Source organism: Tamandua tetradactyla, chromosome 7 (assembly GCF_023851605.1).
Source record: "Tamandua tetradactyla isolate mTamTet1 chromosome 7, mTamTet1.pri, whole genome shotgun sequence".
Classification (NCBI taxonomy): Eukaryota; Metazoa; Chordata; class Mammalia; order Pilosa; family Myrmecophagidae; genus Tamandua; species Tamandua tetradactyla.
Window position 1 is genome coordinate 101,330,416 of NC_135333.1, and position 19,911 is coordinate 101,350,326.

Here is a 19,911-nt window from a genome sequence, read left to right on the forward strand (position 1 = left end):
TCCTGAAAGCAATCACCCTTGAAATGACCAAGAATCAGACACTGCCCATAAATTCAAAGGCAGAACTTGGTTTTTAAACTTTAGCTCTGATTCCATTATTCCACGTGCATAACTGGAATTTAATATATTTAGAATTCAAAGGAATTGAATTAGTACATTAATGCCCTGTTCTCCTTTTAGTGTGAAAATGTGTAAACATAGAAAAACAATAGTACACCATAATTACTATTATACACCATAATTTCTCCCAGAAATGCAAAGGTGGTTCAACATAGGAAAATCAATTAATGCAATATACCACATTAATAAAACAAAGGAAAAAATATACATATCATCTCAATTGATGCAGAAGAGGCATTTGACAAAACCTAACACTTTTCTTGATGAAACACTCAAAAAGCTAGAAATAGAAGAAAACTTCAACATGATAGATATATGAAAAACCCACCACTAACATCGTACTCAATGGTGACAGACTGAAAGTTTTCCCTCTAAGATCGGGAACAAGACAAGGATGCCTATTGTCATCATTGTTATTCAATATTGTCCTGGAAATTCTAGCCAGGGTAAATCAGGAGCAACCTCAAAAGCATCCAACTTAGAAAGGAAGTAAAACTTCTATTTATAGAAACTCCTAAAAAATCCATAACAAAGCTACCAAAGCTAATAAATGAATTCAGAAAAGTGTTGGAGTACAAGACCAACAAGCAAAATCACTAGTGTTTCTATACACTAGTGAGGAATAATTTGAAGAGGAAATAAGAAAAAATTTCCACTAAATATAGCAACTAAAATAATCAAATATCAAGGAATAAATTTTACCAAGGATGTAAAGGACTTATACATGGAAAAGGGCAAAGCACTGTTAAAAGAAATCAAAGACCTAAATAAATAGAAAGACATTCCTAGTTCATGTATTGGAAGACTAAATATAGTTATGATATCAATTCCACCCTGACTGATTTACAGATTCAACACAACCCCAATCAAAATTCCAAATAGCCATCTCTACAGAATTGGAAAAGCCAAGCATCAAATTTATACGGATGGGCAAGGCCCCCAAATAGGCAAAGCCACCTTGAAAAAGAAGAACAAAACTGGAGGACCCAAACATCCTGATTTTTAAAGTTATTACAAAGCCACAGTAATCAGAACAGCACAAACTGGCACAAGGGCAAATATGTAGATTAATGAAATTGAACGGAGACCTCAGAAATAAACCCCCACATCTATAAACAATTGAGTTTTGTTTTTGTTTTGTATGCTGTACGACATTTCATTACTTTTCCATGTGAGTATCCCGTTATTGCAGCACAGTTTGTTGAATTTTTGCTTGTTTGTTTTTTGGGGGGAAGTGTATGGACCAGGAATTGAACCCAAGTCTCCGCGCGGCAGGTGAGAATTCTACCACTGAACTAGCCTTGCACCCCCCACAACTGACTTTTGACAAGAATGCCAAATCCATTCAATAGGCAAAAAATAGCATCATCAACAGATGGTGCAGGGACAATTGTGAAAGAATGAAAGTGGACCCCGCCTCACACCACATAAAAAATTAACTCAAAATGGATCAAATACCAAAATGTAAGATTCAAAACCAGAAAATTCCTAGAGGAGAACATAGGAAGGCATCTTCAGAACATTGTGTTATGCAATATTTTCTTAGACTTTACACCAAAAGCATGAGGAACAAAAGAAAAAAAATGACAAAGAGGACTTCAACAAAATTTAAAATTTTAGTGCATCTAAGAAATTTATCATGAAAGTAAAAAGACAACCTATGCAATGGGAGAAAATATTTAGAAACCACATATCCAATAAATATTTAAAGTCCAGAATACATAAAGAACACCTACAACTGAAGAACCAAAAGACAAACAACCCAATTTTAAAAATGGGCAGAAGACTCGAATAGATATTTCTCCAAAGAGATACAATAAACCTGTGAAAAGATGCTTAACATTCTTAGCTGTTAGTATCAAAATCACAATGACACACAATTTTACACCCACTAGAATGGCTACTATTAAAAAAAAAAGGAAAATAACAAGTTTTGGAGAGGATGTAGAGAAATAGGAATACCTGTTCATCACTGGTAGAAATGTAAAATGGCGTAGCCACTGTGAAAATCAGAAAATAGTTTGGTGGTCCCTGAAAAAGTTAAGTATAGAATTACCATACAACCCAGCAATCCCACTTTCAGGTATACACCCCAAAGAATTGAAAGCAGGCACTTGAACAAATATTTGCACCCAATGTTAATAGTGGTATTATCCACAAGTGCCAAAAGATGAAAGCAACCCAAGTGCCTATTGACAGATGAATAGATAAACAAAATGTGGTAGATATGTGCAATGGAATACTATTCAGTCATTAAAAAGGACTGAGGACTTCCGGAGAAGATGGCGGCTTAGTAAGACGCGCGGGTCTTAGTTCCTCCTCCAGAAAAGCAACTAAAGAAACAGAAACAATACGAAACAGCTCCCGGAGTCACGACAGAGACCAAAAAGACAGCATACCCCATTCTGGAACAGCTGAACGGGCAGGGAGAATCCGCTGCGGTGAGATACCCGAGGGGCGCACGTTTTCCCGGCCGGGGCGGCTGGCGACTGGGGTCCCCTCCACGCACGTGGCTCCCCAGTCTGACTGGGAACATTGGATACTGGGGCCCTCCCGTCACGCTTGGCGTCTCGGGCCAGCTGGGCAATTTGGACCGGCACTCCCCCAAGCCGCGGCAGCCAGCAACCCCCGCCTCCATGCGCGGTTTCCTGGGCCGACTGCCCCGCAGACAGATGAGCGCCACTAGCGCCACCTACTGGGCAGGAAAAGAAAAACAGAGCCCAGAGATTCCACAGAAAAACCTTTCAACCAGCTGGGTCCCACACCCAGGGAAATCTGATCAAATGCCCAGACACCAGCAGAAAATAATGGATGACGCTCGGAAAATTGAAGATATGGCCCAGTCAAAGGAACAAACCAATAGTTCAAATGAGATGCAGGAGCTGAGACAACTAATGCTGAATATACGAACAGAAATGGAAAAACTCTTCAAAAACCAAATCAATAAATTGAGGGAGGACATGAAGAAGACATGGGCTGAACAAAAAGAAGAAATAGAAACAGTGAAAAAACAAATCACAGAACTTGTGGGAGTGAAGGACAAAGAAGAAAAAATGGAAAAAACAATGGATACCTACAATGGTAGATCTAAAGAGACAGAAGCTACAATTAGTGAACTGGAGGATGGAACATCTGAATTCCAAAAAGAAACAGAAACTATAGGGAAAAGAATGGAAAAACTTGAGCAGGGGATCAGGGAACTGAATGACAATATGAAGCGCACAAATATACGTGTTGTGGGTGTCCCAGAAGGAGAAGAGAAGGGAAAAGGAGGAGAAAAACTAATGGAAGAAATTATCACTGAAAATTTCCCAACTCTTATGAAAGACCTAAATATACAGATCCAAGAAGTGCAGCGCACCCCAAAGAGAATAGACCCAAATAGGCGTTCTCCAAGACATTTACTAGTTAGAATGTCAGAGGTCAAAGAGAAAGAGAGGATCTTGAAAGCAGCAAGAGAAAAACAATCTGTCACATACAAGGGAAACCCAATAAGGCTATGTGTAGATTTCTCAGCAGAAACCATGGAAGCTAGAAGACAGTGGGATGATATATTTAAATTACTAAAAGAGAAAAACTGCCAACCAAGACTCCTATATCCAGCAAAATTGTCCTTCAAAAATGAAGGAGAAATTAAAACATTTATAGACAAAAAGTCACTGAGAGAATTTGTGACCAAGAGACCAGCTCTGCAAGAAATACTAAAGGGAGCACTAGAGTCAGATACGAAAAGACAGAAGAGAGAGGTATGGAGTAAAGTGTAGAAAGAAGGAAAATCAGATATGATATATATAATACAAAAGCCAAAATGGTAGAGGAAAATATTATCCAAACAGTAATAACACTAAAAGTTAATGGACTGAATTTCCCAATCAAAAGACATAGAATGGCAGAATGGATTATGACCCAGCAATACCACTGCTAGGTATCTACTCAAAGGACTTAAGGGCAAAGACACAGACGGACATTTGCACACCAGTGTTTATAGCAGCATTATCTACAATTGCAAAGAGATGGAAACAGCCAAAATGTCCATCAACAGACGAGTGGCTAAACAAACTGTGGCGTATACCTACAATGGAATATTGTGCAGCTTTAAGACAGACTAAACTTATAAAGCATGTAATAACATGGATGGACCTAGAGAACATTATGCTGAGTGAGTCTAGCCCAAAACTAAAGGACAAATACTGTATGGTCCCACTGATGTGAACCGACATTCGAGAATCAGCTTGGAACATATCATTGGTAACAGAGACCAGCAGGAGTTAGAAACAGGGTAAGATAATGGGTAATTGGAGCTGAAGGGATACAGACTGTGCAACAGGACTAGATACAAAAACTCAAAAGTGGACAGCACAATAATACCTAAGTGTAATGTAACTAGGTTGGAACACTGAATGAAGCTGCACCTGAAATATGGTTTTTTGTTTGTTTGTTTGTGTGTTTGTATCTTTTGTTTTTGTTTTTTTTCTTCTTCCTTTATATATATATATATATATTTTATTAGTATTATTATTTTAATTCTCTTCTCTATATTAACATTCTATATCTTTTTCTGCTGTTTTGTTAGTTCTTTTCCTAAATCGATGCAAATGTACTAAGAAATGATGATCATACATCTATGTGATGATACTAAGAATTACTGAGTGCATGTGTAGAATGGAATGATTTCTAAATGTTGTGTTAATTTCTTTTCTTTTTTTTGATTAATAAAAAAAATTAAAAAAAAAAAAAAAAAAAAAGGACTGAAGTTCTGATACATGCCACTATGTAAGTTAACCTGGAAGACATTATGTTGAATGAAATAAGCCAGACACAAAAGGACAAGCTTTATATGATCTCACTGATATGAAATAATTAGAACAAAGCAAATTCACAGAGTCAAAAACTAGAATACTAGTTACCAGGGGCCAGGGTGTGGGTAGGGATGAAGACATAATGTTTAATTGGCACAGAGTTTCTATTTGGGATGATGGGAAAGTTTGAGTAACAGATGCTGGTGATGGTAACACAACATTGTGAACACAACTAACACTACTGAATTGTATATTTGAAAGTAGTTAAAGTGAGAAATTTTAGATGGTATATATGTTACTAGAACAAAAAATGTTTTAAACTAAAGAACTGTACAATGCAAACAGTAATCCTAATAAAAACTATGGACTATAGCTAATAGTATAATTATAGTACTATTGCTTCATCAACTATTAGAAATGTACCACACTAATGATAAATGTTAATAATAGGGAAAACTGTACGTAGGGAGTGTGTATGTACATAGGAACTTTGTATATTCTGCATGATTTTTCTGTAAATCTCCAGCTTCCTTGATTAAAAAAAAAAAAAGAATAGAGATTAGCAAAACAGCACCCATGTACCCAACATTCAATTTTAATATAGTTTATCATTTCACTATATTTGTTTCAGAGCACTGGGAATTTTTTAAGAAATAAAATAACACAGATACAGTAAAGGCCTCTTCCTTACCCCAGCACACACCCCACCAATCATCAGCAGATGCGGATACCCATTTAGAATCCAGCCCTTGCCCTGTCTCACTTCCCCACACTCCAGTCAGGGCTTACTCCTGAGGATCCCTGAATGCACCCTGCTGTTTTTGTTTGTTTGTTTTATTTTTACACCCTCTATCTCCTCTGTCTAGAAAGTCCTTTTATTGTCATTGTCGTTGACCTAGCCTGCAAGCCTCCTCTGTTCTCTCCGAACAGAAATAAGTGATTCCTTCTCTCTGTTCCCATAAGACATTACACATAACTCCTTTACAACGCTTACACATCACCATATGATTTTTCCATATCTGTTACCCCACCAATCTATGCACTCCCAAGAGGAAGAGGCTATAGTCTAGTCTCCTTTGTATCCCCAGCACCCCAGTTCTAGTGCACCAGAACATGGTAGGAGCTTTAAAATGTTGACTGAAGGAATAAATGAATGAATGGAATGTATTCTATCACCACTGAAAATACTTGGATATTTGTCATAAATAGAAATAAAGAAAATCTGGTTCTGTGCTTGAAATTGCCTGAAATAGAAACGAGAAGTCAGAAACTCAGTCAATAAACAAAATAAATTAAAAAAAAGAATAACATAGGTGATTCAATATAATAAATAGAATCATTTACACTAAAAAAAAAAAAAGAAAGGCATTGCAACGTTCTAACAAGGTTTCACCACGTGTTGTTGCTCAATATCAAGGGATATGATTTAAATGGTTGTTTGTCTTAACGTGTAATACTAAACTAAGCTATAACAGATTCTAATGTGCTTAGGCAGGAAGCTGATTACAATTATCTTCATTATAATTTCCATTCACATAGTTCTGTGATGTGCCCCAAAACCCTCTCTTCATTTCCATTCTGAGGCATGTGGATAGTTTCCAACCTTCAGAAAGTTATGCCATGGCCACAGGCTGTGAGTTTCTGTGAGAGGCCTTGAGGTGCTCATTCAAGGAGTGCTGTGTGCTAATGTGCTTCCTAAAATGACACAGAGAGGTCATTAGTGAAGCATTTCTAAAAACAAGTGTGTCCACATATACAATGTCAACTGGGGAAAATCTTGGAGAGCTTATTGTGCATCCTGTTCATTTTACAGATGAGGAAAGAAACAATGAGAAACAGCAGTAAATTTCATAGCTGATAATCCAACGAAGTTTTAATAATAATTGTTGGTACTCATGGAGGGTCCACTGGGCTCTTGGCTAAGTGCTTTATATACATTATTTCATGTAATCTTCACTGCAAATCCATGAGGTGGATATTAATTTCTACTCTTAGAAATGAAGAAACTAAGGCTCAGATGGGTTAAATAACTTGCCTTAGAACACAATTCACAGGTGATAGAGCTGGATGCTCACCAGTTTTTTCCCACTCCAATATCTGTGGTTTTAGCAGCTATTGCGACATTATCATGGGGGTATTTACACCACAAGAGGCTGCTTCATTTAAGGGGCCACATCCAAGTCAATATTTTTCATTTTATCTATTGTTATAAAGGAGCATGCTATAATGCTCCTCTACAACAGCATGCTGGCTATTTTGTTACTGAAAGCAGGATCCCCAAAATGGTCCTTCCTCCTGAGTTTTTCCTTTCAGTACAGTCAAGAGATAGCCATGAGCAAAGCTCAACTCAGTCAACATCTCACTTCCAAGGCTCTGAATTACCAAAGGGCTTCAAAACACTAAAGAAACCACAAGAATTCATTAATTCCAACCACCAAACAGGAAGATAGCTGAACAGATCCCACTAAGGAAACCCAAAGGAGCTGCCTAAGCCGGCACCTCCCAGGTCTGGTTCTTCATTCCTCCTGTCCATCTCTTTCTCAAGAATTCCATTTTTGCTTAAAATATTCAGAATCATTTTCTGAGACTTGCAACCAAATAAGTGCTACAACTGAGGTGATCTCCAACTCCTATGAACATTTCCCTTAAATATCCCCCTAAGTAGGACAACATACCATATGAACACCATAAGGCAGAAAACAAGCTTGATAAAACACTCAAAACTGTGTGACAGCAAATTCAAATTGTAAGGGTCCTGTTATGCCTGCAACACCATAATCTTTCCTACTTTGACAGAGAAAGCTCCCTTCCCCGATATTAAGAGAAAATCCCAGCATCTGCTCCCCCTGACCTCCTAACTTCTTTGCTGAGAAGTCCAGAAAAACTTTAAACATCTATTGTCAGCTGTTCTGAACAGGAAAAACATAATAGAAACCAGCATTGGTGAAAAAACCAGTGGTGGTGATCTAAACTACAAGGATCCTAGCAAGGGAGCTAGGAAGACAGAACACAACTTGTGTTGAAAGAATAATAAAACAATTTAAAGATCCAAAGTTAATTTAACGACAAAGGATTCCCTAGAAGCCAGATTGAGAAAGTGAGGTAAGAGACAGACAAATATATAGGAGTGTATGGGCAATGGCTGAATGTCAGGAGACAGCAAATAATATGTGAGAGTTAGGCTAGGAAACCAGTTATGCTTTTCTATGTTGGAGCACAGCCAATGAATAAAGTTTTGCTCCCACCATTAGGAAATCACAAATGGGCTGCACATAGAAAAAAAAGGCTTTAAGGACCAATACTAACATTTTAACAGTAGTACTCCAGGTGATAAGATCAAAGGTGATTTTTATTTTATTCTCTATATTTATATGAATTTTATTCAGTGAGCACATTTTTTGGCAACTATATGCCATCTAATGAGATGATTTTGAAAGTCTAGAATCAGCACATAAGGGTGCTCCCAGTACTTGGAAATGATCATTGTGTGTAAAATGCTTCATAAAATCCATTTGCCTAGGATGTTTTAGGCCACCTTTAAAGTGGAAAAGAATCGTACCATAAACGTATTGTCTCAATCCCATTCTGCACCTCTCAGCCAGGGATCTGCTGATGAAGATGGCCAAATCACCCAGCCTCAACTTTTGTTTTCCCAATATCTATAGAAAATGTAGAATACTGTGCCCCAACTGCTGAATTCTGCCATTTTAGCATGAAAGCAACCATAGACAACAGGTAAACAATAGGCATGGCAGTGTTCCAATAAACCTTATTTATAAAAACAGGCAGTGGTTGGATGTTGTCAGGAGGCTGTAGTTTGCCAAACTCTGGTCAGGAATAGTTGCTGCAATTCCTTTTCCAGATTATTAGGAAGTACATTGTCAAGAATGTTTCTTCATCTTGTGTCTTTTCCCACTGCTATGAAGACCAAAATTATTAATGTAAGAATATTTCTGGAGGTGGGGCAAGATGGCAGCATAGTGAGGTGTGGAATTTAGTTCATCCTCCAGAGCAGCTAGTAAATAGGCAGGAACTGTATGCAACAACTGTTGAGGGGACATCAGTGACTGGGCACACATCATACACCAGTCTGAAATGGGTGAAATGGCTAAGATACCACACAGAACTGTAAGTCTCCCAAGCTGAAAAGACCAGTGTCCCTCCCCCAGGGGCACAGCAGGCTGGTTCCCCAAGGGGAAAGGAAACAGACTTTACTAGTAGCTAGGAAGTTAACTCAACCAAGCTCCAGTTGCAAAGTTAATTAACAAATTCAAAGTGTTGAACATGGGCTCCCAGCACAGATAAAACTGGAGTAAGCAATAAAGGAATCTGGAGTTCCCCAACTCCCAACCCATCCCAACCTGTGGCAGAGAGGGAGTGGGGCTGACAGGAAAAAAAAAATGGAGACTTTGAGTTGGACAGTATAAAATACTGGGAAAAGTCTAGACCCCAAGAAAAGAGGACATATAGAGCCTGGGGACATGCAGAGTCACATACCAACTCCAGCTCTTGATTGGCAAGCCCAGGGAGATAGAGTTGGGCTCTGAAAAGGCACTTTTCCCTTTTTTTGCTTTTACTTCCTAACTGCTTGTTAGATAGAACCATGAGTAATTTCAGGATTCAGCAGTTCCCCAGGCAAAGATGGAATTAACACACATCTGAGAGGCAAAGTAAATAGTCAGGTGAATAGGGACAATTACCTAAAGGGTGCATCTTCCCTGAGAAAAGAGGGGTGGGGACCAGCTCAAGTGACAGCCTTCCTTCAGTGAATTCAAGCCTCAGAAACTGGAAAGCAGATCTAAGCCCACCCACTCCCTCAGACACTATCTCAACTACACCACTGGCAGAGAGAGGCTGTTGAATTTAAAGGTGCTGCATCAATTTATGCATGGGAGGACAAATGCCATATGCTGGGCAGGATAAGAAAAGCACAGGGTCTAGAGGTGTCACAGGAAAGTCTGACAACCTCCAGGGTCTCACCCTCAGGGAAACTTGATACTGGCAACTCTCTCCTACTGAGATGTGGGCCTGTCTGGTTTAGGAAAAATCTGACTGGGATTGATCATATCTGAGGAGACCCTCCTCAAAAAAAGGTTCCATGTAGGCAGGGCAAGAACTAAGAAAACAAGAGCTGAAAAATTTTGATCAGTTAAACAGAACCTATGCTAGAGGTCTAGAATAAGGTGAACTGAATGCTAAGAACAGATAGAGAACAAAGCCAGCCACCAAGAAAATCCTAGGTAAAAGAGTGAAAACAACCTCCTGAATGAACTAATTAAGGAAATCAAATATCTAAACACCAGCCAAAAAAAAAAAAAAAAAGAGTCATACTAGGAAAATCGAAGATACGGCCCAGTCAAAATTTCTAATGAGATACAGGAGTTGAAACAACTAATTAAGGATGTTCGAACAGACATCCAAAATTGCATCAAAAGTCAAGTCAATGAGTTGAGGGAAGATATAGCAACAGAAATTAAGGAGATGAAGATATCTGGAGAACACAACAAACGTGAAAGTTTGAAAAACAGATCACAGAACTTATGGGAATGAAAGACACAATAGAAGAGATGAAAAAAACAATGGAAATCTACAACAATAGATTTGAAGAGGCAGAGGAAAGGATTACTGAACTAGAGGACTGGACATCTGAAATCTGACACACAAAAAAACAGATAGGGAAAAGAATGGGAAAAAATATGAGCAGGGTCTCAAGGAATTGAATGACAACATGAAATGCATGCATATACATTTTACGGGTGTCCCAGAGGAGAAGAGAAGTGCAAAAGCTCAGAAAGAATAATGGAAGAAATAATCACTGAAAAATTCCTATCTCTTATGAAAGACACAAAATTGCAGATCCAAGAAGTGCAGCATGCCCAGAAAGGACAGATTCAAATAGATCTACTCTGAAACACTTATAAGATTGTCAAATGTCAAAGAGAGAATTTTGAAAGCAACAAGGGAAAAGCAATCCATCACATACAAGTTAAGTATAATAAAATTATGTGTAGATTTCTCAGCAGAAACCATGGGGGGCAAGAAGGCAATGTTATAATATATTTAAGATTCTAAAAGAGAAACCTTGCTAACCAGGAATTCTATACCAGAAAAACTGTCCTTCAAAAATGAGGGGGAAATTAAAATATTTTCAAACAGTCACTGACAGAATTTGTGACTAAAGACTGGCTCTACAAGAAATACTAAAGGGAGCACTACAGGCAGATAGGAAAAGACAGGAGAAAGAGGTCTGGAGAATGGTGTAGAAATGAAGACTATCAGTAAGTGTTCTAGTTTGCTAGGGCTGGAATGCAATATACCAGAAACAGAATGGCTTTTAAAAAGAGGAATTTAATAAGTTGCTACTTTACAATTCTAAGGCTGAGAAAATGTCCCAATTAAAATAAGTCTATTGAATGTCCAATCTGAGGCATCCAGGGAATGATACTTTGGTTCAAGAAGGCCAAGGTTCAGTGTTTCTCTCTCAGCTGGAAGGGCATGTGGTGAACATGGCAGTATCTGCTGGCTTTCTCTCCATATCTCTTGTTTCATGAAGCTCTCTGGAAGGCATTTTCCTTCTTCATCTCAAACGTCACTGTCTGGTAGACTCTCTGCTTTGTGGTTCTGTAGTGTTCTTTGCTCTCTTAGAATCTCATGGCTTTCTCTCTTGTTGTTTTCTCACATTTTCCAAAGTGCTTCTTCTTTTAAAAGATTCCAGTAAAGCACCTGGAATGAGTGGTGACACTTCTCCACCTAATCAAGTTTAATACCCACACTTGATTGTGTCACATCTCCATGGAGATAAGCTAATTGAAGTTTCCAACATACAGTACTAAAAAGGGATTAGATGAAACCATTGCACCCACAAGGTTGATTAGGATTAAAATATGGCTTTTCTAGGGCACATAAACCTTTTCAAAGCACTGTAAGGTAAAAAGAGAAAAAAATAAGATATGACATAGACAAAATGGTAGAAGAAAATACTGCCTTTTCAGTTATAACATAAATGTCAATGGATTAAACCCCCCAATCAAAAGATATAGACTGGCAGAGTGGATTAAAAAATAGGACCCATGTTTATATGCTGTCTACAGACCCAAGGACAAAAACAGATTGAAAGTGAAAAGTTGTAAAAAGATATTTCATGCAAACAATAACCAGAAAACAGTAGGGATAGCTATAATAATATCCAAGAAATTAGAATTCAAGTGTAAACCCAAAAGAGACATTGAAAGACACTGTATTAATAAAAGGAACAATTCAATAAAAAGACATAACAATCATAAATATTTATGCACTAAACCAAAGTGTTCCAAAATGCATGAGGCAAACACTGACAACACCGAAGGGAGAAGTAGACACCTCTGCAATAATAGTTGGAGAATTCAATTCGCTGCTCTCATCAAAGAATAGAACATATAGATTGAGGATCAATAAGGAAACAGAGATTTTAAATAATGCAATAAATGAACTAGACTTAAAAGACATTTACAGAACGTTATACTTCACAACAGCAGGGTACACATTTTTCTCAAGTGTTCATGGATCATTCTCAAATATAGACCATATGCTGGGTCACAAAGCAAGTCTCAATAAATTTAAAAGGATTGCAATTATACAAAACACTTTCTTGGATCTTAATGGAATGAAGTAGGAAATCAATAACAGATAGAGGCCTGGAAAATTCACAAATATATGGAGGCTAAATAACACACTCTTAAAACCCAGTGAGTCAAGGAAGAAATTACCAGAGAAATCAGTGAATATCTCAAGGCAAATGGAAATGAAAACACAACATATCAAAATTTATGGGATGCAGGAAAGACAGTGCTGAGAGGGAAATTTATTGTCCTAAATGCCTATATTAAAAAAGAGGAAAGGGTAAAATTTGAGGAATTAGCTGCTCACCTGGAAGAACTATAGAAAGAACAGCAGACTAACCCCAAGGCAAAGAAAAGTAAAAAAAAAAAAAAAAAAAAAAAGAAGAAGATTAGAGTAGAAATAAATGAAATTGAGAATATGAAAACAATAGGGAAAAAACAGAAGTTGGTTCTCTGAAAAAATCAATAAAATCAGTGGACCCTTAGCTAGGCTGAAAAAAAGGAGGATGCAAATAAATAAAATCAGAAATAGATGATTGGACATAACCATTGACCCTGCAGAAATAAAGGAGGTAATGAGAGTTTATTATGAACACCTATATGCTAATAAACCAGACAATGTAGATGAAATGAACAATTTCCTAGAAAAGTATAAACAACCAACATTGACTTGAGAAGGAATAGACGACCTCAACAAACCAATCACAAGTAAACAGATTGAATCAGTCATCCAGAAGCTCCCCAAAAAGAAAACTCCAGGACCAGGTGGCATTACATGTGAATTCTACCAAGTAGTCAAGAGAAAATTAGTACCAACATTGCTCAAACCCTTCAAAAAAATTGAAGAGGAAGGGAAGCTACCTAACTCCTTCTATGAAGCTAACATCACCCTAATACCAAAGCCAGACAAAGATACTACAAGAAAAGGAAATTACAGATTAATCATCTTAATGAACATAGATGCAAAAATCCTCAATAAAATACCTGCAAATCAAATCCAGAGGCATATTAGAAGAAAATTCACCATGACCAAGTGGAATTTATTCCACATATGCAAGGCTGGTTCAAAACAAGTAAATCAATTAATGTGATATACCATATCAACAAATCAAAGCAGAAAAACCACATGATCATCTTGATGGATGCAGAAAAGGCATTTGACAAAATTCAACGTCCTTTCTTAATGAAAACACTTCAAAGGATAGGAATAGAAGGGAACTTCCTCAACATGATAAAGAGAATATCTGAAACACCTACAGCTAACATCATACTCAATGAGGAAAGATTTAAAACTTTCTCTCTAAGATCAAGAACAAGACAAGGATGCTCACCATCACCACTGTTATTCAGTATTGTGTGGAAGTTCTAGCTAGAGCAATTAAACAAGAAAAAGAAATAAAAGGCATCCAAACTGAAAAGGAAGACATAAAACTCTCACTATTTGTGTATGACATAATACTATATGTCAAAAATCCTGAAAATTCTACAGCAAAGCTACTAGAGCTAATAAATGAATGTAGCAAAGTAGCAGGGTAACAAGATCAGCACCCAAAATTCAGTAGTATTGCTATACACTAGAGATGAGCAATCTGAGGAGGAAATCAAGAAAAAAATTCCATTTACAAAAACAACCAAAAGAATCAAATATTTAGGCATAAACTTAAATAAGGATACAAAAAAACCTATCCACAGAAATCAAGTTGAAAATGCTAAACGAAATCATGGAAGACCTAAATAAATGGAGGGCATACCATGTTCATGGATTGGAAGATAAAATATAGTTAGGATGTCAATTCTACCCAAATTGATCTATATGTTTAATGCAATACCACTTAAAATCCCAACTTACTTTGCAGAAATAGAAAAAACAATAACCAAATATATTTGGAAGGGTAGAGTACCCAAAATAGCTAAAAATATCTTGAGAAAGAAAATGGAGGAGGTCTTACACTGCCTGATATAAAGCATATTACAAGGCTACAGTGGTCAAAACAGAATGGCAGTGGCTTAAAAATAGATATATTGACAATAGAATCCAATAGAGTGTTCTAGATATAGACCCTCTCAATCTATAGACAATTGATCTTAAATAAGGCAGTCAAGCTAACCCACCCGGGACAGAGCAGCCTTTTCAATAAATGGTGTTTGGGGAACAGGATATCCATATGCTAAAGAATGAAAAAGGATCCATATCTCATACCCTATACAAAAATTAACTCAAAATGGATCAAAGTCCTAAACATTAGGGTTTAGACTATAAAACTTTTAGAAAAAAATGTAGGGAAAAATCTTATAAATCTTGTGATAGGAGGTGGTTTCCTAGACCTTACACCCCAAGCACAAAGAATGAAAAAAAAAATAGATAAATGGGATCTCCTCTAAATTAAACACTTTTGTGTATCAAAGAACTTTGTCAGGAATGTAAAAAGGCAGCCTACACTATGGGAGACAGTATTTGGAAATCACAAATCCAGAATATATAAAAAAGATTCTACAACTCAACAACAAAAAAGACAACCCAATTTTAAAAATGGGCAAATGACATGAACAGACACTTTTCAGAAAAGGAAATACAAATGGCTAAAAGGCACATGAAAAGATGCTCAACTTCACTCACTATTAAGGAGACACAAACGTACTATAATGGCCATCATCAAAAAAACAGAAAACGACAAGTGCTGTAGAGGATTAGGAGAAAGAGGTACACTTACCCACCACTGACAAAAACTGATATGTAAAATGATACAACCTCTCTGGATAGTATTTTGACAGTTCCTCAGGAAGCTATGTATAGAACTGCCATACAATCCAGCAATCCCATTACTAAATATATATTCAGAGGCACTGAAGACAAGGACACATATAGATATTTGTACACCAAAGTTTATAGCAGCATTATTTATGATTGCCAAGAGTTGGAAACAGCCCAAATGTCCATCAACTGATGAAGTGGCTAAACAAGCTGTGGTATATACATAGGATGAAACATTATGCACCTGTAAGACAGAATAAAGTCATGAAGCATTTAACGACATGCATGAATCTTAAGGACATTATGCTGAGTGAAATTAGCCTGAAACAAAAGGACAAATACTGCTAGGTCTCAAATATGAACTAACATTAATGAGTGAACTTTGAGAGTTAAAGTTAAGAACATAGGTTATCAGGACATAGAAAGAGGGTAGAGATTGGGCATTCGGTGCTGAAGGAATTCAGAATGTGCAACAGGACTGATTGTAAAAATTCTGAAGTGGATAGCACAATATATCTGATGGTAGCACAACAATATAAGTACACTGAATGAAACAATGTGAGTTGAGGAAAAAGGGCTGGGGGGTACGTATGACACCAGAAGGAAAGGTGGTGGATAAAGACAGAGATGGTATAACTTAAGAATGCCTAGAGTGGACAATTATGGAGATTAAATGTACCAAAAAAAAAAACATTTTTGCATGAGGGAGAACAAATGAATGTCAAATTGCAAGGTGTTGAAAATGGGATGCTATACAGGAAAAAGTACAATCAATGCAAGCTAGGGTCTATAGTCAACAGTAACATTGTATTATGCTTCTACCGAATGTAACAAAGGCATTATGCCAAAACTAAATGTCAACAAGCAGGATGTATGGGGGAGGAGTATAGATACTTCGCAGAAGAAAAGAAATGTCTTCATATCAATTATGGTGGCAAAGGCATGGCTATTTACTTAGGTTGGATTGTATGATGTGTGAATAAAACTGTTTAAAAATGAACAGAGAGATAAAAGCACCAGAGAAAATTTGGAATAAAAGATGCACCTATTCATTGTTGTTGGGGAAGCTGAGAGGTGCAGACCTTCAGGAGGTCAGCATGGTAGTTCCCCAAGATGCTACAGATGGGGTTGCCACAAGGTATATACCTGGAGGAACTGAGACATTGGGCATTTGCACATTGCTGTTTATGGTGCCACTGTTCACAATTCACAATGGATGGAGGTGGCCGAAGTATACAACAACTGAGTAATGGAAGCAGGAACTGTGATGTATATATAAAATGGCTGCAAGAAGAAATGGAGTTGTAAGGCATACAACTAGGTGAATAAACCTTGAGGACAGTATGTTGAAAGAAGTGTCAGAAACAAGAAGACAAATATTATCATGCCTCACTCATATGGACTACTATAATATACAAACTTGGAGAATTGAAGTTGAGAGCACAGGTTATCAGGTTGGAGCCTATTATAAAGGGTCCTAGACTGCAAGCTCTCATAGAAGTCACATCTATTCTGGATTTGTAACTGTTATCTCTAAATTCTGAGATAGTGAGCTATTTGTGTATAATCCGGTTTTTCCCTGAAACTTTGGGTATTTGTATGACACCTGAGACTCAGAGTTAGAGCAGTGAAGCTATACAGTTTATAGCTGTATATAACAGTTCCCATACAGCAACTGTTGAAAAAGTGATGAGTCTTCAACTAGAGATATGAATAAAGCTGATCTGTATAAAACTAAGGTACATCAGAATACACGGTAAAGAATGATATGGTTTATATTTTAAAACTTCAACTTCCGAGTGAAACCAAAGGCGTTTATTATTTGCTGCAAAACGTATATTTTGGGTAGCACATTATCTAATTCAATTTGTATGATCAGCTTCTCCAAACCCCATAATTACATGGAATCTTGCATCGAGAGTGAGATCTCACTGGTTTGTACAGATTAGCGTAATGCCCTGATACATCCCAGAGTAATTTTGCAAAAAGTATTTGCAAAGTCCTCTTGAAGTATTGGGGAGAAAGGAGGAAATATTAAATTTCCCTATCTAGGGAATCTCTGGTATTCTTGCAAGCAGTAGGGACAATCAATTCAATAGGCTGAGCCCTTGATCTTGGGCTTGCCCCTATGAAAGTTATTCCTGCAAAGAAGAAGCTAAGTCTACTCATAATTATACCTAAGTATCACCCCCAGAGAATCTCTTTTGTTGCTCAGATGTGGCCTCTCTCTCTAAGCCAACTCAGCAGGTGAACTCCCTGCCGTCCCCACTATGTGGGACATGACTCCTTGGGATGACCTGGGACCTGGCACAATGGGATTAAGAACGCCTTCTTGACCAAAAGGGGGAAGAGAGAAATGAAAGAAAGTAAAGTTTCAGAGACTGAGAGATTTCAAAGTCAAGAAGTTATCCAGGAGGTTATTCATATGCATTACATAGATATCCTTTTTAGTTTATGGTATATTGGAGTGGTTGGAAGGAAGTACCTGAAACTGTTGAACAACAACCTTGATCCTTTAGGATGATTGTATTACTATATTACTCTTACAATGTGATCATGTGATTCTGAAAACCTAGTGGCTGATGCTCCCTATATCCAGCATATAGACAGATGAGTAAAAAAATAAGGACAAACAATAAATAACTAATGGGGGGGATAAAGGGTAAAAATAAATGGGTACATTACAATCCTAGTGGTCAATAAGAGGGAGGGATATGGGGATGTTTGAGCTTTTTTTTTTCTTTTTTCTTGTTATTTCTTTTGCTGGAGTGATGCAAATGATCTAAAACTGATCATGGTGAGGAATACACAACCATGTGATGATATTGTGAGCCACTAATTGTTTACTTTGAATGGACTGTATGTATATGAAGATATCTCAATAAAAATATTTTTAAAAGAGTATCCTTTTATGATTTAAGACAGAAAGGATCATTTGTTTTTTGGGTTGTGTTTGTCAGATAATCTGAAAGAATCTCAGAGAGACTATGTTTATATAAAAATGGGCAAACAACAGAGTTTTGTTTGTTTTAAAAACCCTGAGGAAAAGGGAGATAGGAGTCAGCACAAGCTGAGCTTTTAAAGAATTCTGAGGAAGAGAAAAGGAAAAGATTAGCCACAGGGTGATATGCATGGTACAGAAGGGAGATGAAAAAAAATAAGTTTTTAGGCACTTGTGTTGTATGTATAGGAATCTTCATTTGGAGCCTCATTAAGAGGCTCAGGAAAGAGTTATGAGTTTCTAATGAGGATATTTTGGGTGGTAAACCAATATTTTTTAAATGCAACACTGTGTTAAGACTATTTAAAATCTGCTCAGATTAATACAGGTTTATCCTGTTAAATTTAATCTGAAAAAGAATGAAACCTCTTTCATTGAAAGACAAATAAATTGGGTTGCTGCTTCTCAGTCTTCTCAGCAGAGGGCAGGACAAGGCAGAGACCAGAATTTGGCAGTTGAGCAGAAGTCTACTCTCTCCTTCAAAGGAACACAAGAGAACCCACCATGTGTCAGGGGCTATAAAGGTAACCAAATTTCAATCCTTAGACATAAGAAGTACACAATCTGGCAAAAGAGACCAGACATATAAATCACCAATAAAATAGATGTTTTGGTATTGCTATGTAAAGTACTACGTGGAGAGCATCCACAAGCCTGCCTCTCTTTTCCAACTTTGTATTGTAGGTTGTGTTTGGTTCGTGTGCATGGGCAGGCTACTAGCTGCAGGCACAGCTAGCTCTATTTTCAAGAGACAGAAAGTTGGGAGCATTTTTTTTGCATGAACAATCTCCCAATTCTGAGTCCTTTCCTTCCTTCATGGCATCTTCTTCCAACTTCCCCCCAACACCTGCTTGGGATGCAGTTTTTGGAATTATGGCAGCAATTCAGTGAGCATGAGGAAAACACTAACAGAATATTAGAGATTAGATTTTTACAGACTGGGATAAAACAATGGTCTTGACAACAGTTTAGCAAAGGCAGCTGTTGGCACTAGAAGAGTGATTGCTCCCAACCTCTGAGAACATGTCAATAAGTCTTTCCTAGGAATCCTGTCAATTTTCTACCATTTCATCTCATATCTGTACGGCCACCTAAACAATTCTACCTGATTCTTCCTTTCCTTGTTTGCCTTGCTCTAAGAATTATTTTTCCCCTATTCAGTTGCTTTCTTCTAAATTGGTGAGATTTTCTTTGGTAACAACAAAAATAGATCTAACACGGCCCCTGTCTACTTTCCTTCCCTTCTAATGGGCAGGTCACCTCAGGAGCCCAAGCAGAACGTGCTCCGCTATGCACAGTAGGGTAATCAAGAAAAGCAAGGATTCCCAGGCAACTGATACTTCTCAGTAAAATGACCCAGCTCTTTTATATCACAGGCAGGTATGAGCCAGGCTGATTGGGAAAACGACCTCTGAGCAGTCTTATTAGAATATTGGGTCTTTTGCTTATTTGTTTGGAAGCTGCAGAGTTAGAAATGTAAGTTGTATGCAGTGTAAACCCTGATCCGGGGCAGCACCTGGGCTGGGGTTGCTGTGAGTTGACTTGCAGGCCTTAGACTTACATACTTAGATTGGTATAAAAGAATGGTGGGAAAACAGAACTGCAGCTTCTCTGTGTCAAGGTGGCCCACACACTCCCTGG